The sequence below is a fragment of the Lepus europaeus genome, chromosome 11 (assembly GCF_033115175.1).
Source record: "Lepus europaeus isolate LE1 chromosome 11, mLepTim1.pri, whole genome shotgun sequence".
Classification (NCBI taxonomy): domain Eukaryota; kingdom Metazoa; phylum Chordata; class Mammalia; order Lagomorpha; family Leporidae; genus Lepus; species Lepus europaeus.
The window spans coordinates 79,479,957-79,506,465 of NC_084837.1; the positions used below are offsets into that span (position 1 = coordinate 79,479,957).

General features: G+C 40.1%; 1 long non-coding RNA gene across 1 annotated transcript in view; it reads left to right on the forward strand.

Moving 5' to 3' along the window:
• LOC133769576 (uncharacterized) overlaps window positions 1-26,509 on the forward strand; it is a 159,985-nt gene that overhangs the window by 107,712 nt on the left and 25,764 nt on the right. Inside the window, exon 3 of the long non-coding RNA XR_009867211.1 lies at window positions 15,298-15,415. This is a non-coding gene — a long non-coding RNA (uncharacterized LOC133769576). The remainder of the gene's footprint in view (window positions 1-15,297; window positions 15,416-26,509) is intronic.

The following is a 26,509-nucleotide window of genomic DNA, read 5'->3' on the forward strand; positions in this document are numbered from 1 at the left end:
TATTTACCCAAATCAAATTTCCTATGCTTTTTAACTATCGGCTTTACTTTTGGTACCCCCTCAAAGACAGTATAAGTTCTTTTTATATGAGACAACATTCAATACTCTATTGGCAGGCAACTATTTTGTTTTGTCAGAACCTCCTTATCCTAGGCCAGTTGTTACCAGCTTTTATACCTTTTTAAGTTTGATAGTTTCAGATTCTCTCTTCAACTTTCCAACTGCTCATTTGTGTTTCACCAGTTTGTCTGTGTCTTAATGAAAATATTGCACACAAAATGAAATGTGATAGTTGAGGTGCTGTTTAACCAGCAGTATAAATAATGTGACTAATTTTGAACTGACTTAAAAATAAAACCACAGGCATTTCATAAATGATTACTCTAAGCTATGGTTCCTTTATCCTGACCTTAGGCCACTTTTTTTTTTTGGACCCACATATAGCTAGAACTTCACATATAACTCTAGAAAACTTCACTTTACATTTGCTTCTCCTTATAGCCTATCAAGATCTGTTTGTCAACAACTCATTGCGACTGTCTATTCTATTTGTTTGTGTCTCAGTCTTGTGGGATCTGCAAATCTATTTCTTCTGTATCTTTATGCTAGCCGTTGGTTTCAAACATTAACGAAACATACAACATTTCCAAGTTTGATATCTATCTATATTCTATAGATATTTAACCCTTTATGGATTTTCCTAATTGCCCTTAAATCCAGTAAACTATTTCTCCATTCGGTCCATATAGATATCAAGACATCTTTTGCTAATTTTGCTGAAAAAAGATAAACTGAGGCAGTTATCTTGTAGCCCTATCCCCAGCAAAATTTGTTCATTCATCCAACTGTTGCCAATAACTTGTCATCTCATAATGCTAAACACAGTGGAAGGTGCAATGATAAACATGCTGTGGTTTATGTTCACAAGATGCTTGTGTAACAGACTGAGAGAAAAACACAAGATGACCATGCAGGGGGAATACGATCAACCAGTGAGGATGGTACCCACCACTCCAGGTCCTGCAAATCTGGTGTGAAGAGGTGATGGGATGAGGAAAGGAAGACAGGTCTTGGAGTCACATGACTATTTTTTAAAGATTTATTTATTTATTCAAAAGTCAGAATTATGCAGAGAGGCAGAGAGAGAGGTCTTCCATCCGCTGGTTCACTCCTCAACTGGCCGCAACAGCTGGAGCTGCGCTGATCCGAAGGCAGGAGCCAGGAGCTTCTTCCAGGTCTCCCACATGGGTGCAGGGGCCCAAGGACTTGGGCATCTTCTACTGCTTTCCCAGGCCACAGAAGAGAGCTGGACTGGAAGTGGAGCAGCCGGGACTTGAACCGGCACCCGATGCCGGCACTTCAGGCCAGGACGTTAACCCGCTGCGCCACAGCGCCGGCCCCCTGACCTGACTTTCTAAGGAAGAAACAAACCAAGAGATATGAGGAAAATTGCCAGGGATTACAAAAGTACCCAGTGACAGAACTGGGTCTGTGGATTTCAGTTCAGTCTCCTTTTCATTATACATTTTGCTCAGGATCACTTCCCACCTCAGTCTTAACCATATATGTATCTTACAACAGGATTAAAAGATTTTCCACAGCTATAATTTACTAGACTCGTTGTTTGGAAGACTATTAATACTCTATTGATATTATTAACTAATGGTCTATTAAATATGAATGTTTACTGAATTGGTACTCCAATCATTTTCCTGAAAGAAATCTAAAAAGGCCACCTGCGGAAGCTTATCATTTAATACAAATACTTGGGCAGGTGCACCCACCACTTTCTCTCCTTAGCTCTGTATGTGCATCCATTTGCTCCCCATGCCTTCCCATTCTTTTTGTCTGCCTGCCCAAATCGTCCACTAATTATCAATTTTAATTCAAGTCTTAGACTCTCACCTGGTTGGCAACAGATGGAGTTGTACTATTTCATTCTAATCATTTCAGGAAGCAGAAGAATATATTGATATTTAAGACACAAGAGAATGGATTCAGCTTAGAAAAGGAGCAAGCATCACAGGGAAAAAAGAGAAAGTTATATGAAGCAAATGTAAAACTGAACTAGAAACCAAAACAAAAAAAATGATAATTAAATAACAGATTTGCTCGTTTGGCAACTCTAGCCAAAGGAGCCTCTAGGAAACCTCAGAAGTAAACACACACATACAACACTCATAAAATTGGAAAAAGACCAAATCACCTAAAGAGTATAAAATTCTGGGGCGGACATTGTGTCACAACAGGTGAAGCTGCCACTTTGGATGCCTATATCCCATACTGGAGTGCCTAGGGTTGAGTCCCGCTTCTGCTCTGGTTCAGTTTCCTGCTAGTGTGCCCAGGAGGCAGCACACGATGGCACTACTACTTGAGTCCTGTCTCCTATCAGGGAGGATCAGGATGGAGCTCCTTACTCCTGGCTTCTACCTGACCCAGCCCTGGATATTTCAGGCATTTGAGGAGTAAGCCAGTGAATGGAAGAACTCTGTCTTGTTCTGATACTAACTTTCAAACAAACAAATGAATAAACCTTTTTTTTTTTAAAAAAGCTAATGATTCTTTTAAAATATAAAATTCTATAAATGATTTAATAAAACATCATATATAATTTTATTAAATGTAAATACTTCAATACAATGATTTTCCAGAAAATATATTATCCGAAAGTAGAAATTCCAAAGAAAGGTTAACTGTGGAAATAATCGAGGATGTTGAAGAACCTTCACCAAAAGGAATTCAGATAAAGGGTTCACAGCTGAATACTTCCAGACACTCCTTCCAGACCTTTAATCAACAGATAATTCCTGTGTTACATAAAACCTTCCAGAGAACAAAAATATGAAGAATTACCAAATTTCTCAGGCCCAGTTCCAAATCAGGTAAAGATTGTGAATAAAACAGAAAGCCAATAAGAACAAGGACAATTGAAGACCAGCCCTTCCGAAATTAATAATAATGCATTAGGAGAGGGACATATCATAATCTAGTTAAGTTGCACCAGAAATATAGGAATATTCCCAAAAATAATAATATAGCATTTTAATTTTTAACTATGCTCCTTAGTTGATTTAAATTAAATATTATTCAAGATTCAAAATAGTTTAAATAGGACTAAAAGCCCATTTACTCATTTCCCTAAGAAGATAAAGAATATGTATTCCAAACAACTAATCAACATTCTATTAGATGTAGAGCAAATATTTTTGAAAATATTAAATTAATTAATTCTACTCCCCTTTGAATTTATTCCTCAGGTAGCTCTCCATCTCCTAAACTTGACATCTATAGAAGCTATGGGTTCCAAGTCTTTTTTTTTTTTTCTCTCTCCTTTTCGAGGGAAAACCACCAGAAACACCACCCACACCATCACCTGTCAATGCCCACAGAATTAGCAGCAACCAGGCAGAGAGGCATCCAGCCTGAATGTTGCCAGAGTTCCCCCACAGATTGGCATCTTGGTCATGAAACTGATGTTCCTTGCTGGAAGGAGGCTATGACCAAGGAAAAATAAGAGCTTACTGTTTCCAGCTCAAAGGTTTGGAAGGAAGAAGGACAAGAGAAGAGAGCATCAAAGGATGCAAGATAAGAGACATGTTCCAAGCTCCTCCTGGAGCTTTGAAACCTGGAACAAAAGAGACACAGGTTAGCATGACACTGACAACGCCGTGGCCCAGCATTGTCCCAGAGAGGGCGCTGAGCTCTCCCTCAGCCTCCCACATGAACTGAGCAGTTCCAGAAGCTGATCCTTTAGGGAAAAAACTGGAAGGAATGGAGAGGAGTTGAGAACCAGGGGTCCCTCGTGGGGAGGAGCTGTATGAAGGACATAGTGGGAACACAGAGGGGTCTGACTGAACCACTAGCCACAGTCATCACCTGCCAGTTCCCAGAGGATCAGCAGTGAGCCAGGCAGACAGGCGTTGCCATGGAGAGATCAGTGAGATTCTGAGGGGACCGTACACATCTGAGGACACTTCCACTGGCATGAGACAAGCAACTGCCTAGAAGATGAGCAATCATGTGATCTTATAGTTTAACATCACAACTAATCATCACAGACATGTAAATGATATGACCAGGATTTACTCTTTATAATCTTATTCTTTATAGTCTTGTTATAGATGAATTGATTAAAGAGTTAAAAAATGAAAGACAATGTTCACACATGGGGAAAATATCAGCTTTCTAAGTTTTGAAGTAACGAAATAAGTTTGAAAGGCAATAACTGCAAATTCCTTATAGGTAATCTAAGAGCTTCAATCTAATACCACAAAAGTAGATCCTTTAAATATATTCTTGATGTAATAATAGAGGGTCTTTCCTTAAAAAAATGAAGAAAATTTATTTGAACATATGCACTATTTAGGGAAATATGCCTGCTTTTAAGGTATTAGTTTTTCCCATTTAAATAAAACAAAAATGTGGATGTTTGCATTTATCATCATTTAATATTGTTTTTAAAATTCTCAGTAATACAATAAAAATGCAATGAAAAGAAAATACATAATGATTGTAAATGGAAAGATAAGCTATACTTATTCGTAAAGGATGGTACTTCTAAAAAATCCTGGAGGATCAACTGAAAATCCTTTGGAATAGTGGTTCCCAAATTTCTCTCTGTCTTGAAATGTACCTAAGGAATGTCACAAGGATTTTGATGCTTGAGTCTCATCCAGAAGCTGCAACTTAACTGGTCTGGGGTGTGTCCTGGACTTTGGAATTTTTCAAAATCCCTAGGGGATTCTAATGTGCAGACAAATATGATAATCACTTTATAATTAATAGGTGAGCTCAGTACATCAGCTATATTCAAGGTCATTGTACAAAAGTAGGTTTCCTACCCTACAAATAAGTAGTTAGAAAATAAGAACAGAAAAAAAAATCTCATTTATAATAGTGACAAATGTAAAAATACCCAAGAAGTATATTACTAAGAAAAGTATAATATTTGTGCAATGTAAATTATATCATTTTACTGGGAGACATAGCAGGAAGCTTGAATAAGTTAAGAGACATAGACTATTTATAAATACAGGGCAGTTCCAGACTGTACCAGAGGAGGATTTAGAAAGAAGGGGCTGGGGGCTGATGCTGTGGCGCAGTTGGTTAATGCCCTGGCCATATGGGTGCTGGTTTGAGACCCGGCTGCTCCACTTCCAATCCAGCTCTCTGCTATGGCCTGAGAAAGCACTGGAGGATGGCCCAAGTTCTTGGGCCCCTGCACCTGTGTAGGAGACCCTGAGGAGGCTCCTGGCTCCTGGCTTTGGATCAGTGCAGCTCCGGCCGTTGTGGCCATCTGGGGAGTGAACCAGCGGATGGAAGACCTCTCTCTCTGTCTCAACCTCTCTGTAACTCTGCCTGTCAAATAAATAAAATAAAGTTTAAACAAAAAAAAAGAGAGAAGAGGTTGAAAAGTAAAATCCTAAGAAAGTAATTTCAAATTTGAATAAAGAGATTTTTAAAAAGTTTAAAAAAGCATGTTCAAAAAATAACAACGGAGTTTGTTTTACTAGGTGTTAAGTGAGTTTATAAAGGCGCAATTTTGGTCTAAGAAAAAGAAGATTAATAAGAAAACATTTGCAGCAAATGACAAGATTAATATTCGTAGCTCATAAAAGGCTATTAAAATAATAAATTGAGGTCACAAAACGAAAATGATGGAAAGACATAAAACAATGTGTAAAAACAAAAGATCATGAATGAAACTTTTTATTAAAAATCTTAAGAGACACATGAAAATTATATTTATGGTATACCATATGCTGTTTTGCTATATGAATAGATTGTGCTGTCCAATCAGGGTTAACATATCTATCTCCTCAAATGTTTAACATTTGAAAGCATTTCTTCAAAATTTGTGTGTGTGTGTGTGTGCGCGCGCAGTACATTATTATAATCACCTTTCTGTGTTGCAGAATCCTGGAATTTTTTCATCCTATCTAATTGTAACATAGTAACTGTTAATCAAACTTTCCCTCCCCTTTTCAGTCCCCTTCCCTCCTTAGCCTCTATTAACCACCATTATACTTTTAACTTCTATGAGATCGCTATTTCTAATTTATTGATTGGCAAGATAAAAAAACCAAAAACACGGCCCTCACTGAAGCGGGTGAGGGGTGAGGGGAAGGAGCTCTGTGAGACAGCCAAACGTTTATGAGTCTGTCAGTCGATCCTGGAAAGCAAATTGGCAACATATACCCAGAATCTTAAAATATTTTTTCTCTGACACATAATCCCAGTTCTAAGACCATTCTTTCCCAACAGGAAGACAAGGGTTTACATCTAAGGGTAGTATGAATGATATACAAAATTGGAACTGACCTACAAGTCTAGCAACAGAGAAACAGATGAACAGGTCTTTAAGATCCATCCTTATAGTGGGAGAGTGTGGGACAAATAAGAGGGGACTTCAGAAAGTTCATGGAAAAATACAATTAAAAATAAGTATATTTCAGTGGACAAATATTTTGAAATCCATGTATAGTGTTTTTGTGATATGTATTTTCTGTAAATTTTTTGAAAACTCCTTGTCCTTTACTTTTGCAAACAGATAAAAATAATTTTTAATGCATTTATTGATGTTAGAAAACAAAGAAGAGACAGAAATATGCTAAAATTTAGGTAGTGATGAGTAGCAGACTTTTTTCTATATTAGATTATTTTAACACCAGTATTTGTTTTTATAACAAACATTATTAGTATTAGTTTATGAACAGAGATAAAGACAGGGAGAAAAGGAAAAGAAACAAGAAAAAGACTAATGACTAAATATTGTGGGAAACCCATATTTATAAAAGCATGACAATTAATAGGCAAATAGGAAAATGACAAAATAATTTACATAAAGAAAAGTTAACATTGTACCATATTAAATGTTGTTCATAAAGAAATCTCAGTTAAGGTGCCAATTCATGGCTAAGAGTCAACTGAAAACTTAAACTAATTCCCAGTGTTGAGGAGGTTAGAGTGGAAATAATCATACATATAAAAAGTTGGAGCATCGTAAATTGATGCAGTAGTTTTTTAAAAGCAATTTGATTCCAAACACTAAAAACTCTAATAATGTCCACAGCCTTTGAAAAGCCTAATCTCACTTTGGGAAACGCTTCTGAAGAAATTATTCAAAAAGGAAAAGATAGAAAAAAGATGTCCATTGCAGTTTTAATTAAAATGTTAATTTTGAAAATACTGTAGAGAACAAGACACATCATGATACATCAACCCCATAGACTCTTGGGATGCTATAAAACTAAGGAAGATGTATGGTTTCTATCTTGAGTGCAGAATAAATGCAGAAGGCAAAACTGTATGTAGACAATTGATGACATTAGGAAACAGAGACTAGGAAGGAAAAAAATGTGCTAGGATGGTGAAATTATAGATTCATTTCCTTTATGTAATTGTATATATAATTATATAACAATTACATATATAATCAAATTACATAATATATAAATTATATACTATAAATCATAATTAAATTAGATGATATATTATCTAATTATATATATTATAGAATAATTAACATAATTGCTTCATATAATATATATTATATATAATAATTATGTGTAATTGTTTTAACAGTGGGCAAAAATAGCAGGCGAGAAGTATTAGAGGAAAGGGAGCAAAGGGGAAAACAGTCTTTATGCATTAATTACACACAAATTTAAGCATCAATTGAAGATAAAGACCTTTAATGCACCTGCAAAGTAGGTATTACCTTCATTCCCATAGGTGCGTAGATAGCAGCCTGAACAGGCAATCACTTTACAATCTGGAATTAAAAATGTAGTCCCTTTTCTGGTTCCATTTTGCCTCCTGCCTCTAAATGTGTATACACTGCTGCTGCCTGTTAGCCTTTATGTGTCATAGTTTTATTGGGATATGATGGAAGTTATGAAACATCTTCCCCAGAAAAACTTTCAAGAATGCATAAAATTTGCATGTTCAGCACTTCCTAAAGGTAAGGTCACCATGAACCTTGTTTTATGGCTGTTGTCCTGGAAAATCAATAGTGCCACTCTTCATTCTCGAAGTCCTTCTGATTTGGATTATAAATTACACGATTATCTTTAATTAAAGGCCACGCATGGTCTTTCCCTTTTCTTCTTGTCAACCCCCCGCCTACCCTTTTATGTTTCCACTTGTGTGACTTCTTTAAGTAAAGCATCCAAACAGAGGCATTTTCTCTGCCTACCCAGTGTGAGGAGAGAAGTCATGAACAGGGAATGACCATCTACCTTATCTTGTCTTGTGCATCAGCTAAAACTTGAAAATATTGGTCAGCAGATAGCATGGAACTTTTGCCTGGGTACAGAAGTCTTGGGGATGCGTGCAGCCTCTTGTCAGGACTCAATGGTTGACTGCATTTGGGACCTAAACGCTTTGGTGAGGGTTAAGAGATGAGACCTGGGGCCCAGGACATGCAGTATGGTACTAGGAGAAAGTCAACTACCAGGGGACACCCCAAATATGTCCCCTGGCCATACTTGGTCAGCCTTCAACATTGTCTTTTTAAGGTAAAGGTATTGAAGCAAACACTAAAGCCAGAGTCATGGTCCACTGAAGTTAGAGGGGGTCTGGACCAGATTGACACCTGTGGTTCACAATCAGGCAAAACAGTAGAAACACATTGGATACTGGCTCTGGAGGAATTATGGCAGCTGTTGGGAGGCCTGCGTTCCTTCATGCTGGCATGGGGATGATGCTGGTTTTGTTGTTGTCCTCAAAGTCCAGAGGAGCTGAGGGAAAACCATGGATGTTAATGAGAAGCGCTGCCCACATGGAGGGCAGAGAAGATATGATGGACAAGCATACGGCAAGGAGTTGCTCCTTGCCTCTGACTCAATCTGTCCAAAGCAAGGCTTCTTCACCTGGGATCCATGAACTCAACTGAGAGAAAAATCCATCATTATTTCCATGAACCTATCCTATAAATTATCACTTTTGATTTGTATGAATCTGGGTAACCAGTCACAGCAATAGGAATAGTAAAAATGGCTTTTTCACCATCAAAATCTCTGATATTCTTATAGATGGTTCCAGTGTATATTTTTTAAAGATTTATTTTATTTCATTTTTTGGGAAGATTGACTTTCTTTTTTATTTATTTATATATATTAATTTTATTTGTTATACAAATTTCATGTATTTCATATATAAAGATTTAGGAGCATAGTGACATTCCCCCCCCCGTTCCCTCTCACCGATGCTCCAACACTTCTTCCTCCTTCCTCTCACATTCCTTCTCTTAATTTTTACAAAGATTTATATTCTCTTTACTTAATAATCATATAGCTAAGCCTACACTAAGTAAAGGATTTTAGCAAATACTATGAAGAAGCAAGAAAAGAAAAAACAAAACAAAACAAAACACTGTTCTTCAGTGGAAGAGACAAGGGCTGTAAACAATCCTTGAATCTCACAATGTCTATTTCACTCCAATACATTACATATCAAGTACTCTATTAGTTACCTTGGATCAATGAAACATATGATTCTGGGACTGGATTATTTTTTAATTCTTTTTTTTTTTTTATTTGACAGAGTTATAGACAGTGAGAGAGAGAGAGACAGAGAGAAAGGTCTTCCTTCCGTTGGTTCACCCCCCAAATGGCCGCCACAGCCAGCACTGTGCCAGTCCGAAGCCAGGAGCCAGGCGCTTCTTCCTGGTCTCCCATGCGGGTGCAGGGGCCCAAGTACTTGGGCCATCCTCCACTGCCTTCCCAGGCCACAGCAGAGAGCTGGACTGGAAGAGGGGCAGCTGGGACTAGAACCGGAACCCATATGGGATGCTGGCACCACAGGCGGAGGATTAACCAAGTGAGCCACAGTGCTGGTCCCCAGGACTGGCTTATTTAAGTATAATGGTTTCTGGTTGCATCCATTTGTTGCAAAAGACAGGATTTCATTTTTTTTACAGTTAAGTAGTACTCCATAGTGTGTATATACCATAATTTCTTTATCCAACCAACAGTTGATTGGCATATGGGTTGATTCCATTACTTTGCTATTGTTAATTTTGCTGCAATGAACATGGGGGTACAGATAACAGTTTCATATGCTGATTTCTTTTGGTTTGGGTAAATTCCCAGAACTGGGATGACTGGATCATATGTTAGGTCTGTATTCAGATTTCTGAGCTATCTCCATACTGTCTTCCACAGTACCAGTTTACATTCGCACCAACAGTGGACATGGGTACCTTTTCCCCCACATCCTCACCAGCATTTGTCATTTGTTGATTTCTGTATGTGAACCATTCTAACTGGAGTGAGGTGAAACTTCACTGTGGTTTTGATTTGCATTTCCCTGATGGCTAGTGGTCCTGAGCATTTTCTCAAGTGTCTGTTGGCCATTTGAATTTCCCTTCTTAAAGAATGTCTGTTCAAGTCCTTTGCCCATTCCTTAACTGGATTGTTTGTTTTGTTGTTGAATTTCTTGAGCATTTTATAAATTCTGGATGTTAACCTTTTATCAGTTACATAGTTTCAAAGATGTTCTCCCATTCTGTCAGTTGCCTCTTCACTTTGCTGAGTGTTTTTTTTTTAATCATTCAGTACTGAGTTCATTTGCATTAGGAGAATTTCATACTTTATTTTTTTTTTATTTGACAGAGTTAGACAGTGAGAGAGAGAGAGAGAGACAGAGAGAAAGGTCTTCCTTCCATTGGTTCACCTCCAAATGGCCGCTACTGCCGGAGCTAAAGCGATCTGAAGCCAGGAGCCAGGTGCTTCCTCCTGGTCTCCTAGGCGGGTGCAGGGCGCAAGCACCTGGGCCATTCTCCACTGCCTTCCCGGGCTACAGCAGAGAGCTGGACTGGAAGAGGAGCAACCAGGACCAGAAACCGGGGCCCATATGGGATGCTGGTGCTGCAGGCAGAGGATTAACCAAGTGAGCCATGGTGCTGGCCCCGCTGAGTGTTTCTTTTGCATTGCAGAATGTCCTCAGCTTGATATAATCCCATTTGTCAATTTTGGCTTTGATTGCCTGTGCTTCTGAGGTCTTTTCCAAGAAGTCTGCCTATGCCAATGTCTTGCAGAGTTTTCCCACTGTTCTGTAGTAATTTGATGGTATCAGGTCATAGATTGAGGTCTTTGATCCATTTTGAGTGAATTTTTGTGTAAGGTGTAAAGTAGGGGTCTACAAACTTCTGCACATGGAGATCCAGGTTCCCCTGCACCATTTGTTAAAGAGATGTCCTTGGTCCAGGGATCGATATTAGCTCCTTTGTCCAAGATAAGTTGCATGGTTTGATTTCTGGAGTTTCTGTTTTGTTCCATTGGTCTATAAGTCTGCTTTTGTGCCAGTACCAGGCTGTTCTGATTATAACTGCTTGGTAATATGTCTTGAAATCAGGGATTGTGAGGCCTCCAATATTGGTCAGGTCCATTTAGTCCATAGTATCAATTAGCTCTGTTGTTTCTTTGTTGATTTTCTGTTTAACTGATCTGTCTATTGATGAAAGTAAGTGTTCAAGCCCTCCATTACTATTTTTTTTTTAAGATTTACTTATTTATTTGAAAGTCAGAGTTACACAGAAAGAGAAGGAAAGGCAGAGAGAGAGGTCTTCCATCCACTGGTTCACTCCCCAGATGGCCACAATGGCCAGAGCTGTGCTGATCGGAAACCAGGAGCCAAGAGTTTCTTCTGGGTCTCCCACACAGGTACAGGGGCCCAAGGACTTGGGCCATCTTCCACTGCTTTCCCAGGCGACAGCAGAGAGCTGGATTGGAAGTGAGCAGCCGGGACTCAAACCGGCACCCATTTGGGATGCCGGCACTGCAGGTGGCAGCCTCACCCACACAGCGTCACTCCCTGCCTTCCCCCAACCCCTGCCCATTACTATTGTATTGGCGTCTATGTCTCCCCTTAGATCCATTATCATTTCTTTACGTAGCCAGGTGCCCTGTAATTGGGTGTGTATGCATTTATTATAGTCACATCTTCCGGTTGAATTGATCCCTTAATCATTACAAAGTACTCTTCTTTGTCTCTTTTAACAGCTTTTATGTTAAAGTCTATTTTGTCTGATATTAGGATGGCAGCACCTGCCCTTTTTTGCTTTCCATTAGCAAGGAATATCTTTTTCCATCCTTTCACTGTGAGTCTGTATCTTTCTTTGTGAGAGGTATTTCTTGTAGGCAGCAAATAGGTGGGTCTTGTTTTTTAATCCATTCAGCCAGTCTTTTAACTAGAAAGTTGAGACCATTTACATTCAAGGTGACTTTTGATAAGTAATGACTTGGTCCTCCCTTTTTTCTATAAATAATTCCTATTGTTTACTTTGAATTTCTTTTGTACTTTTGCTGGGGTATTTTCTGACTTCACATTCTTCCATGATTATGGCTATCTTTTTGTGTGTAGCACATCCTTAAGCATTAAGACTGGGAGAGTGGCAACTACTTCTTTCAATTTCCTTTTGTGTAGAAGGTCTTTATTTCACCTTCATCTATAAAAGAGAGGTTTGCAGGATACAGTGTTCTGCTTTAACAATTTTTTTTTTCAAGACTTGGACTGCATCTCCCCATTCCCTTCTAGCTTGCAGGGTTTCTGATGAGAAGTCAGCTGTAAGTCCAATTGGAGATCTTTTGAATGTAATCTGGCATTTTCTCATGCACATTTTAGAATGTTTTCTCTATGTTTTACTGTGGCAAGTTTGACTACAATGTGTCATGGTGAAGGTCTTTTCTTATTTGGACATTCCTTTCTTTCTCCAAATTGGGGAAATTTTCTGTAATTATTTCACTAAATAGGCCTTCTAGTCCATTCTCTCTTTCTACACATTAAGCAACTCCTAAAATCCGTATGTTGGGTCATTTTTATGTGTTCTATTTGCTTCTTGTTATTTATTTATTTATTTGGTTTGACTGTAAGATTTCCAGAGATGTCTTCTAGTTCCAATATTCTTTCTTCTGCCTCACCAAGTCTGCTGTTAAGGCTTTCCACCACATTTTTCATTTGATCTATTGAATTCTTCATTTCTAATATTTTCTTTTGATTTCTCTTTAAAATTCAATTTCATGGGAAAAATTGTCATTCATATCATGCATGGTTTTCTTTAGTTTGTGGACTTGCTTCTGATTGCCTTTGAGTAGCCCTGGGATTAATTTTTTGAATTCCCTTTCTGGCGTTTCCTCAGTCTCTTCATCTTCACATTCTGATGTTGAAATGTTGTTGTGTTCCTTTGGGGGGTCATGGTATCATCATTATTCTTGTGTTTTAAGTTTCTGCGTTTGTTTTTAGGCATTTGTGGGGTTGATTTTTTTGTTTCTTTGTTTTTGTCCTCTGATGGCTTTTATCTTTGAGCTATGCCTCTGTGGCTTAGCAGGATGTCTGCACTTTTAGCGAATTTTTTTTTTTAATTTTTTTAAAGATTTATTTATTTATTTGAAAGTCAGAGTTACACAGAGAGAGAAGGAAAGGAAGAGAGAGAGAGAGAGAGAGAGAGAGAGAGGTCTTCCATCCTCTGGTTCACTCTCCAATTGCCTGCAACAGCTGGTGCTGTGCTGATCCAAAGCCAGGAAACAGGAGATTTTCCAGGTCTCCCACGTGGGTGCAGGGGCCCAAGGACCTGGGCCATCTTACACTGCTTTCCCAGGTCATAGCAGAGAGCTGGATCAGAAGTGGAGTAGCTGGGACACGAACCGGGACCCATATGGGATGCCGGCACTGCATGCGGCAGCTTCACCCACTATGCCTCAGTGCTGGCCCCTCAGTGAATTTTGAGAGGTTTGTGGTGGGTGTGGCCAGGGAGCTCTGGTTAGTGCTCCAGGGTGGGGTGAGTATCTAGGGTAACACCGACATCGGGCATGGTTGATCTCAGTTTTCTGGGTGCCAGTCACCAGTGTGTTCCGTGCCACTGTGAGAACTGCACAAATGATCTGCGCAGTCCTAACTGTGAGCACAGTGAGCATGTGGAGCCACTCACAGTGATCGCCCAGAGACCCAGCTACTCCCTGCACCTTCTCACATAACCACTGAGACTCCCAGTCTCAGCACACGAGGCTCCCACAGTCGCTGGGTGCCGAGGTTTCTGTTTGCCCTGCCAGCCTGCCCAGTAGATAGACAGTCAGATGTTCCCCAAGAAAGCTCCACCTAGGCTTGATCCTGGGAGGCTGCAGACACCTCACCATCCTACGTGGTTGCACAGCCACCTTCTAGATAGGCTGAAAGTCAGTGGGGGCTGGGGATTGTTTCCTCTGCTGGAATCACTGGGTCACATGGGTACACAGGAGCCGCTGGCCAAATGTTGCTCCAGCACTGCCACCAGTACTGTTGTGAGGGTGGCGTCCTGTCTCAGCCGGTTGTTGTGTGTACACACAAGGGCTTGCCCAGTTGCTGCCCATACCCCAAATGGTGCCTGCCCTTTCTCTGCCAGGCAGCAGGAGCTGTTGTGGGGAAGCTGGAGAAAGACAAACATGCCCCTTCTACTTCCACTGGGTCCTGGGCAACCGCTAGTCCCCAAGGTCCAGTCCGGATTCACGCTATGCTCTCCCTCTGGTTATATCGCCATGGGTTGCTCCAGTCGGGTCTCACCTCCATCTCAAAGCTACCGCCACTCCGCCTCCTAGCCGCTGCCATCGTGGGCTGTGCCCGCATTCTTCCTGTGCAGCTGTACCTTCCACACAGGTCCGCGGGGTTCCTCCTGTTCTTGTAGGGTTTCCAGTGTGTTTTTCTCCAATTCTGCCCTCAAAGTACACTTCCTACACCCCTTTCTTTCACTGTTTATCCCTAGTCTAGTGCATCATGTCACCCCCTAATCTACTATCTTGGCAAAATACTAAAGATTTATTTTATTTATTTCAAAGGCAGAGTTACACAGAGAGAGAGAGGGCCAAATGGCCACAATGGCTGGGGCTGGGCCAAGCAGAAGCCAGGAGCCAGAAGCTTCTTCCAGGTCTCCAGCATGGGTGCAGGAGCCCAAGCATTTGGGCCATCCTCCGCTGCTTTCCCAGGCACATTAGTGGGGAGCTGGATCAGAAGTGGAGCAGCTAGGACTCCAATTGGCACCTAAATAGGATGCTGGCACTGCAGTTGGTGGCTTTACCCTCTACACCACAATGCCAGCTCCCTTGTAAATATTTCTAAGTAACATTTATGCTCACTAGTTCTTGGAGATTATGGTAATTATCTGTGGTACCTCTGTTTTTCATGTGTTAAGGATACATAAATTATGCTAAGATTTGTATTTTTTCAGATTTGAAGAAAATTCTAATGGGTGTGCTTTAATAGAATTGATTTTTTGTCACATTACATATTTTATTTTAAGTATTTAAGAATATTATTTTCATACAGAATCTCTGGGCCTCATCACACTGCTGAAGGGGTTCCTGGCATAGAAGTTATGGCTCACAATGATGAATTATAAAGAACTGGAGCAGAGCAACTGGCAGCCTCCAAATACAAAGGAAAGGTAAGAAAATGGAAAGGCGGTTGCCTGATATAGTAGGTTTAAGCTGTGCGTGTATATTTAAAGGTTGCACTGTATCCTTTAAAATGTGCAAGTGTTATATGTTAATCCAGAAGTTAAAAATAAACTTAAAATATGGGAACACTTGGAAAGTAAAATTATCATACCACTCAGTTTTGTCATAGATCACTCTTGTGGTGGTTATACAATATTTCTATTGTGAGTTGAAAAATAATTATAGAAATATGAGCTATTTCTGGTTAGGCAGTGGTCAATAGAAGAGTTCTTCTTTGGCATTATCCTGTCTTCATCTAAATACTCATTCTTATTTTTTTAAAGAGTTATTTTATTTATTTGAAAGGGTTACAGAGAGAGGTAGAGCCAGAGAGAGAGAGAGAAGTCTTCCATTCTGCTGGTTCATTTCTGAAATAACCACAATGGCCAGAGCTGAGCTGATCTGAAGCCAGGAGCCAGGAGCTTCTTCCAGGTTTCCCATGTGGGTGCAGGGCCCAAGAACTTAGGCCATCTTCTACTGATTTATCAGGCCATAGCAGAGAACTGGATTGGAAGTGGAGCAGCCGGGACTCGAGCCAGTGCCTATATGGGATGCCAGTGCTGAAGGCTAGGGCTTTAACCGACTGCGCCACAGAGCCGGCTCCAAAATACTCATTCTTATTTTGAAGACTCCTTCCTCTTTCCTTGCTTCAATGTGAATTCTTTCACTTATATCCCTAGGTTTCTTGTTTTCAGAACTGTACAATGGCTGTGTATCTTTAAAAAATATAGCTTATTTACTTTCATCTATGAGGGAGAGAGAGAAAGAAAGAAAGATAGAGAAAGAGAGAGAAAGAGAATCTTTCATCTGCCAGTTCACTCCCCAAATGCCTACAACAGCCAGGGCTGAGCTAGGGTGATGCCAAGGAGCCCAGAACTCCACCTTGGTCTCCGACATGAGTGAAAGGGCCAAGCACTGAGCTGTCATCTCCTGCTCTCCAGGATGCATTAACAGGAAGCTGAATTGGAACAAAGTAGTGGGGACTTGAGTTGGCACTCTGGTATGGGATGTGGGTGTCTCAAGCTGTGGCTTAATCTACTGTGCCACCACACCCATTTGTGGATGGCTATAGATCGTATGGTCCCAAGAAATAGGATCCTCCCACTTCTATTCTGTGGACTTTTTTAAAAACAGATTTTTGGGTGTTCATATTTTCCCAGTCTGCCCCCTTTATGCAACCCAACCTCCCCAAAGGAAGTGGGACATGCATGCCTATTACATAAGTACTCAAGACGTCTCATGATTCCACAGGATAATGAGTAAGTACCCTTGCATTATGTTGTCAGAGTGATAAGGAATGTTGAAGGAGTGTGGAGACCTAGATAAATGACAATGCTAATGGAAATCAGCGATAACATGTTGAAGACTTCTGTACCATTTGCATGATTTATATCATTTGTAACTTAGTTTTCTTTGTAGGTCATCTTCTGATATAATCTACAGAATGAATTTCTGAGGCAGATGTTAATATACACATTTTTAGCAGCCAAGTTAAACTGAGGTACAAATAGGTGAGGGACACACATAATAGCAAAGCCAAAGTTTGAATCTAACCTGTTTTTACACTACATGCCTTTAGTCAGCATACTAGCTCATCTCCTTCAGATTTGGGAACCTTTCTACTTCTCCAAAATATATAGTGATATGGAAATGAACCTTATTGTCCATATAATGATAAGGTCAAGAAAATTATTAAAGATAAGAAGTGAAAATCTAGACATAGAGAATTATAATTGTTGTCTCACTTTGCCTGTTTTTCATGACTATAATGGAAGACTGGAGGCACTAGAGAGGTTTATTTGGCTCACGGTTCTGGAGGTTCAAAGGCATGGTACTGGCATCGGCTTGCCTCTAGTAAAGTTCTCATGATAGGAGACCATGGGGTAGTACCATGATAATAGGATCATGTGCCAGAGTGAGTGACCACATCACAAACCAGGAAGCCAGAGAATGAGTCAGGGGTTAGGCTCACTCCTGTAACAACTCACTCTCTCAGTAGCTAAAGGGTTCTGTGAGAGCTACCTTAGTTGCATCCAAGGGCAGCAACTTCAGTGATCTGTCACTAGGTTCTACCTCTTAAAGGCTCACCATTTTCAACACCCCCCTACAAGGGACCAACTTTCAAACATAGGAACCTCTGGGGACAAACAGCATCAAACCATAGCATTGCTCACTTCAAAAGAATTGACTGCAGGTGTACCTTAAATGCTGAGCCCTCAGCTCAAATACACTCAACTAAGGTAGAGGGAGTCCAAAGGGCAGAAGAAACACCTATTATCTTAATGTTCTGCATTAAAAAAAAAAAAGAGATAGGCGCCTTCAACAAAATGCAGATCATCAAATTCAACAAAAACTATCAGGCTTTTCTTCCTTCCCACTCCACTTTAGGGCAACATTTATTGGATAAAGAACCTTTATCCAAGGGGCTTCCAGCAAGATGGCAGAATAGGAAGGGAGCACACTGATAGTTCAGGAAAAGACAGTTTAATAAAAGCGGAGATACTGCAGGTTCAAGGAAGAGTTAGGGAAGAAACAGCAGAGGAAACTCTTCCAGAACTAGTGGTTCACGGTGGACCTACCTGGAGGGCACGGGCGCCCATGGCTCGAGACCCCAGCCGCGGAATCTATGCACCAGCACTGGAAAGGGAGGTGAGGCGAAACCTCAGTAGCCCGAGACACCAGCAGGAAAGCGGAATGAGGAGCCTAGAAGGAATGAGGCTTGAAGCCCCATGGGGGAAAGTTCACCAGGCTAGCTAGAGGAGAGAGGAAAAAAAAGGGGGGGGGATTGGTACGGACACGAGTCTCTCTCTTCACTCACCTTTCAAAGGCGATCAAGACAAAGAGCAGGCACCATTTTGGACATATGTAAAAGCTGCGCCGGCCATCAGCCAAGCAGAAAAACCTGACTCTGGGGGGTGGGTGAAATAACAGGAGGTTAGGACCTAGTGAATGTGTGGAGCTAATGAACTGAGACTGTGAAGGACTGAAGGTGTGGGAGAGAACTCATGGAGTTCACGTGAGTACTCTCCAGAGATACCACAAACTCGGTAACCTTGGCAACCCGGTGGGAGACTGCAGGGGAATTTGAGCTCACACTGAGGGCAGCACAGATCCTTTGTGTTGTCCTTGGGACAGAGCAGACAAATATTATACCCACAGGAGCCAGAGATCAGAAACTGACTGCTTTCAATTCCGCTCAGCCGTGAGGAATTACTTCCCTTCTGAATCAAAGAGGCGAGAGAGAGAGAGAGAGAGAGAGAGAGAGAGAGAGAGAGAGATTTACCATGCCTAATCTGGGTGTGTCACCTTTGGCACACCCTTAACCCTGAAGAACCAAACAGAGCTCTCTGGCCACACCCATCACAAGCCTCTAAGGATCCATCAAAAGCAGATAGTCCACTTAGTACAGTCATAGTATAATGAGAAAAAAACACCACAGTGAGGGAAGAAGAAACCAAAGAATATCTCCACAATGCCAAGCAACAAACACAGAAACCAAGGAAACAAGAACAAGGAAGACATTATTATGCCCGCAAATGAACAAAATACCCCAATCCAAGATTATGAAGGTGATGAGATAGAAGAAATGCAAGATACAGATTTCAAAAAAATTTATAATGAGAACATTTAGAAGTTTTCAAAAACAAATTCTTGAACTACAGAAATCCTTACTGGACAGGATAGAAAATCTCTCTCATGAAAATGAAATCTTAAGGAGGAATCAAATTGAAATGCAGAAACTAGTAGAACAGGAAAGTGTGATAGTGAAGAGAAATCAAAATGAAATAAAGAACTCAATAGATCAAATGACAAGCACATTAGAGAGCCTTAAAAACAGAGTCAGTGAGACAGAAGAGAGAATATCAGACTTAGAAGACAGAGCACAGGAAAGTATACAATCAAACCAAAGGAAAGAAGAGGAAATTAGAAATCTAAAAAATTTTGTTGGGAATCTACAGGATAGTATTTAAAAACCCAACATTCGAGTTCTAGGAGTTCTTGAAGGCATGGAGAGAGAGAAAGGATTAGAAGGCCTTTTTAGTGAGATACTTGCAGAGAACTTCCCGGGTTTGGAGAAGAACAGAAACATCCTAGTACAGGAAGCTCATAGAACCCCTAGTAAACATGATCAAAAGAGATCATCACCACGACCTGTTGTAATTAAACTCACCACAGTGAAACGAAGAAAAGATTCTAAAATGTGCAAGAGAGAAACGTCAGATTATTCTCAGAGGATCTCCAATTAGACTCACAGCAGACTTCTCATCAGAAACCGTACAGGCTAGGAGGGAATGGTGAGACATAGCCCAGGTACTAAGAGAGAAAAACTGCCAGCCCAGAATATTATATCCTGCAAAGCTCTCATTTGTGAATGAAGGTGAAGTAAAGACTTTTCATAGCAAACAGAAACTGAAAGAATTTGTCGCCACTCATCAAGCCATGCAAAAGATGCTTAAAGATGTGTTACACACAGAAACACGGTCACCAATATGAAAGAAGGTAAAGGAAGAAAACCTCACAGCAAAAGATCACACGAAGTTCAAAGCATATATTAGAAAATATCTTTGGGAAAATGGCAGGGCAAAGTCGCTACTTATCAATAGTCACATTGAACGTTAATGGCCTCAACTCTCCTGTTAAAAGACACAGATCGGCTGAATGGATTGAGGAACAAAACCCATCTATTTGCTGCTTACAAGAAACACATCTTTCCAACAAAGATGCATGCAGACTGAAAGCGAAAGGCTGGAAAAAGATATTCCACGCCAACAGAAATGAAAAAAGAGCAGGCATAGCCATCTTAATATCATACAAAATAAACTTTAACACAAAAACTGTTAAGAGAGACAAAGAGGAGCACTATATAATGAAAAAGAGATCAATTCAACAGGAAGTTATAATGATTATCAATGTATATGCACCTAATTACAGGGCACCAGTTTATTTAAAAGATATGTTAAGGGACTTAGAGGGAGACTTAGACTCCAATAAAATAGTACTGGGGGACTTCAATACTCCACTCTAAGAAATAGACAGATCAACTGGACAGAAGATCAACATAGAAACAGTAGATTTAAATGACACTATAGCCAAATGGATCTAACAAATATCTACAGAACTTTTCATCCTACACTTAAAGAATTTACATTCTTCTCAGCAGTACATGAAACCTACTCTAGGATTGACCACATACTAGGCCATAAAGCAAGTCTCAGCAAATTCAAAAGAATTAGCATCTTACGATGCAGCTTCTTAGACAACAGTTGAATGAAGTTGGAAATTAGCAACTCAGGAATCCCTAGAGCATATGCAAACACATGGAGATTTAACAACATGCTCCTGAATGAACAATGGGTCATAGAAGAAATCAAAAGAGAAATCAAAAACTTTCTGGAAGTAAATGAGGATAACAGCACAACATATTAAAACTTATGGGATATAGGCCGGCGCCGCAGCTCAATACGCTAATCCTCTGCCTTGCGGCACCGGCACACCGGGTTCTAGTCCTGGTCGGGGCACCGATCCTGTCCCAGTTGCCCCTCTTCCAGGCCAGCTCTCTGCTGTGGCCAGGGAGTGCAGTGGAGGATGGCCCAAGTCCTTAGGCCCTGCACCCCATGGGAGACCAGGATAAGTACCTGGCTCCTGCCATCGGATCAGTGCGGTGCGCTGGCCGCAGCGCACCCTCCACGGTGGCCATTAGAGGGTGAACCAACGGCAAAAGGAAGACCTTTCTCTCTCTCTCTCACACTGTCCACTCTGCCTGTGGGATATAGCAAAAGCAGTGTTAAGAGGAAAGTTTATAGCAATAGGTGCCTACATCAAGAAATTAGAAAGGCACCACATAAATGAGCTCTCAATGCATCTCAAGGATCTAGAAAAACTGCAGGAAACCAGACCCAAATCTAGTAGGAGAAGAGAAATAATTAAAATCAATGAAGAAATCAACAGGATTGAATAAAAAAAATTACAAAAAATCAGCCAAACGAGGAGCTGGTTTTTTGAAAAAATAAACAAAATTGACACCCCATTGGCCCAACTAACTAAAAAAGAAGAGAAAAGACCTAAATCAATAAAATCAGAGATGAAAAAGGAAACATAACAACAGACACCACAGAAATAAAAAGAATCATCAGAAATTACCACAAGGAGTTGTATGCCAGCAAATAGGGAAATCTATCAGAAATGGACAGATTCTTGGACACATACAACCTACCTAAATTGAACCAAGAAGACATAGAAAACCTAAACAGACCCATAACTGAGACAGAAATTGAAACAGTAGTAAAGGTCTTCCCAACAAAGAAAAGCCTAGGACCAGATGGATTCACTGCTGAATTCTACCAGACTTTTAAAGAAGAACTAACTCAAATTCTTCTCAAACTATTCAGAACAATCAAAAAGAGAATCCTCCTAAATTCTTTCTATGAAGTCAGCATCACCTAAATTCCTAAGCCCAAAAAAGATGCTGCATTGAAAGAAAATTACAGACCAATATCCCTGATGAACATAGACGCAAAAATCCTCAATAAAATTCTGGTCAATAGAATGCAACAACACATCAGAAAGATCATCCACCCAGACCAAGTGGGATTTATCCCTGGTATGCAGGGATTGTTCAGTGTTCACAAATCAATGTGATACACCACATTAACAAACTGCAGAAGAAAAACCATATGATTATCTCAATAGATGCAAAGAAAGCATTTGATAAAATACAACACCCTTTCATGATGAAAACTCTAAGCAAACTGGGTATAGAAGGAACATTCCTCAATACAATCAAAGCAATTTATAAAAAACCCACGGCCAGCATCCTATTGAATGAGGAAAAGTTGGAAGCATTTCCACTGGGATCTGGTACCAGACAGGGATGCCCACTCTCACCACTGCTCTTCAATATAGTTTTGGAAGTTTTGGCCAGAGCCATTAGGCAAGAAAAAGAAATTAAAGCAATACAAATTGGGAAAGAATATCAAACTATCCCTCTTTGCAGATGATATGATTCTTTATTTAGGGGATCCAAAGAACTCTACTAAGAGACTATTGGAACTCATAGAAGAGTTTGGCAAAGTAGCAGGATATAAAATCAATGCACAAAAATCAACAGCCTTTGTATACACAGGCAATGCTATGGTTGAGAAAGAACTTCTAAGATCAATCCCATTCACAATAGCCACAAAAACAATCAAATGCCTTGGAATAAACTTAACCAAGGAAGATAAAGATCTCTAAGATGAGAATTTAAAAATCTTATAGAAAGAAATAGAAGAGGATACCAAAAAATGGAAAAATCTTCCATGTTCATGGATTGGAAGAATCAATATCATCAAAATGTCCATTCTCCCAAAAGCAATTTATAGATTCAATGTGATACCAATCAAAATACCAAAGACATTCTTCTCAGATCTGGAAAAAAAGGTGCTGAAATTCATATGGAGACACAGGAGACCTTGAATAGCTGAGGCAAATTTGTGCAACAGAAACAAAGACGGAGGCATCACAATACCAGATTTCAGGACATACTACAGGGCAGTTGTAATCAAAACAGCATGGTACTGGTACAGAAACAGATGGATAGACCAATGGAACAGAATAGAAACACCAGAAATCAATCCAAACATCTACAGCCAACTTATATTTGATCAAGTATCTAAAACCAATCCCTGGAGTAAGGACAGTCTATTCAATAAATGGTGCTGGGAAAACTGGATTTCCACATTAGGAAGCATGAAGAAAGACCCCTACCTTTCACCTTACACAAAAATTCACTCAACATGGATTAAAAACCTAAATTTACGACCAGACACCATCAAATTATTAGAGAACATTGGAGAAACCCTGCAAGATATAGGTACTGGCAAAGACTTCTTGGAAAAGATTCTGGAAGCACAGGTGGTCAAAGCCAAAATTAACAATTGGGGTTGCATCAAATCGAGAAGTTTCTGTACTTCAAAAGAAACAGTCAGGAAAGTGAAGAGGCAACCGACAGAATGGGAAAAAATATTTGCAAATTAGGCAACTGATAAAGGATTAATAACCAGAGTCTACAAAGAGATCAAGAAACTCCACAACAACAAAACAAACAACCCACTCAAGAGATGGGCCAAGGACATCAATAGACATTTTTCAAAAGAGGAAATCCAAATGGCCAACAGACACATGAAAAAATGTTCAGAATCACTAACCATCAGGGAAATGCAAATCAAAACTACAATGAGGTTTCACCTCACCCAGGTTAGAATGGCTCACATTCAGAAATCTACCAACAACAGATGCTGGCGAGGATGTGGGGAGAAAGGGACACTGACCCACTGTTGGTGGGAATGCAAACTGGTTAAGCCACTATGGAAGTCAGTCTGGACATTCCTCAGAAACCTGAATATAACCCTACCATACAACCCAGCCATCCCACTCCTTGGAATTTACCCAAAGGAAATTAAATTGGCAAACAAAAAAGCGGTCTGTACCTTAATGTTTATTGCAGCTCAATTCACAATAGCTAAGACCTGGAACCAACCCAAATGCCCATCAACAGTAGACTGGATAAAGAAATTATGGGACATGTACTCTATAGAATACTATACAGCAGTCAAAACCAATGAAATCCTGTCACTTGCAACAAAATGCAGGAATCTGGAAAACATCATGCTGAGTGAAATAAGCCAGTCCCAAAGGGACAAATATCATATGTTCTCCCTGATCGGTGACAACTAACCTAGCACCAAAAAGGAAACCTGTTGAATTAAAATGGACACTAAGAGAAACAGTGACTTGATCGGCCCTTGTTCTGACTGTTGATGAACAACTTAATATGTTATCCCTGTTAGTATTTTTTTTGTTCTACTTAATACTATTGGTTGAACTCTGTAATTAACACACAATTATTCTTAGGTGTTTAAATTTAACTGAAAAGTGATCTCTGTTAAATATGAGTGGGAATAAGAGAGGGAGGAGATGTACAATTTGGGACATGCTCAATTTGACTTGCTCCGAATGGTGGAGTTAGAAATGTGCCAGGGGATTCCAATACAATCCCATCAATGTGGCATGTACCAATGCCATCTCACTAGTCAAAGTGATCAATTTCAGCTCACGATTGATCATACTGATAGGTCTAAGAGTCAAAGGGATCACATAAACAAGACTAGTGTCTGCTAATACTAACTGATAGAATCAAAAAAGGAGAGAAGGTTCCAACATGGGAAGCGGGATACACAGCAGACTCACAGAATGGCAGATGTCCTAAACAGCGCTCTGGCCTCAGAATCAGCCCTTAAGGCATTCGGATCTGGCTCAAGAGCCCATGAGAGTATTTTAGGCATGGAAAGCCAAGACACTCTGGCAAAAAAAAAGGACCTAAATGAAAGATCTCTATGAGTGAGATCCCACTAGAAAGAACAGACCATCAAAGAAGGAGGTACCTTTCTCTGAAGGGAGGCGTGAACTTTCACTTTGACTATGACCTTGTCTAAATAAGATCGAAGTCGACAAACTCAAAAGGCTTCCATAGCCTTGGCAACTCATAACTGGAGCCTAGGGAGATTACTGACACCATAAACAAGAGTGTCAAATTGTTAAGTCAACATCAGGAGTCACTGTGCACTTACTCCTCATGTAAGATCTCTGTCCTTAATGTGTTATCCAACGTGAATTAATGCTGTAACTAGTATTCAAACAGTATTTTACACTTTATGTTCTGTGTGAGTACAAACTGTTGAAATCTTTACTTAATATATACTAAGTTGATCTTCTGTATATAAAGAGAATTGAAAATGAATCTTGATGTGAATGGAATAGGAGAGGGAGCAGGAGAGGGAGGGTTGCGGGTGGGAGGGAAGTTATGGAGGGGGGGAAGCCATTGTAATCCATAAGCTGTACTTTGGAAATTTATATTTACTAAATAAAAGTTTAAAAAAAAACCTTCATCCAAAGAATGTTTAGAGCATTCCTTTTCCAATTAAACTCACACTTTACCAAATAATTTTTAAAAAATTTTTAAAGAAAACTTTTATTTAATAAATATAAATTTCGAAAGTACAGGTTTTGGATTATAGCAGTTTTCCCCTCATAACCACCCTCCCACCCGCAAACCATCCCATCTCCTACTCCCTCTTCCATCCTGTTCTTCATTAAGATTCATTTTCTTTTCTTTCTTTCTTTCTTTCTTTTTTTTTTTTTGACAGGCAGAGTGTACAGTGTGTGTGAGAGAGAGAAAGGTCTTCCTTTTGCCGTTGGTTCACCCCCCAATGGCCGCTGCGGCCAGCGCGCTGCGGCCGGCACACTGCGCTGATCTGCAGGAGCCAGGTGCTTCTCCTGGTCTCCCATGGGGTGCAGGGCCCAAGGACTTGGGCTATCCTCCACTGCACTCCCTGGCCACAGCAGAGAGCTGGAGAGGAAGAGGAGCAACCGGGACAGAATCCGACGCCCCAACCGGGACTAGAACCCAGTGTGCTGGAGCCGCAGGCGGAGGATTAGCCTACTGAGCCGTGGCGCTGGCCCATTAAAATTCATTTTTAATTATCGTTATATACAGAAGATCAATTTAGTATATACTAAGTAAAGATTTCAACAGATTGCACTGACACAGATACACAAAGTATAAAGTACTGTTTGAAGACTATTTTTACCATTAATTATCACAGTGCAACACATTAAGGACAGAGATCCTATATGGGGAGGAAGTTTACAGTGACTCCTGTTGTTGATTTAACAATTGATGCTCTTATTTATGACGTCAGTCATCACCCAAGGCTCTTGTCATGAGTTGCCAAGACTATGGAAGCTTCTTGAATTCACAAACTCTGACCTTATTTAGACAAGACCATAATCAAAGTGGAAGTTCTCTCCTCCCTTCAGAGAAAGGTAAATCCTTTTTTGATGGCCCCTTCTTTCCACTGGGATCTCACTCATAGAGATCTTTCATTTAGGTTTTTTTTTTTTTTTTTTTTTTTTTTTTCCCGAGTGTCTTTGGCTTTCCATGCCTGAGAAACTCTCATGGGCTTTTTAGCTGGATCTGAGTTCCTTAAGGGCTTATTCTGAGG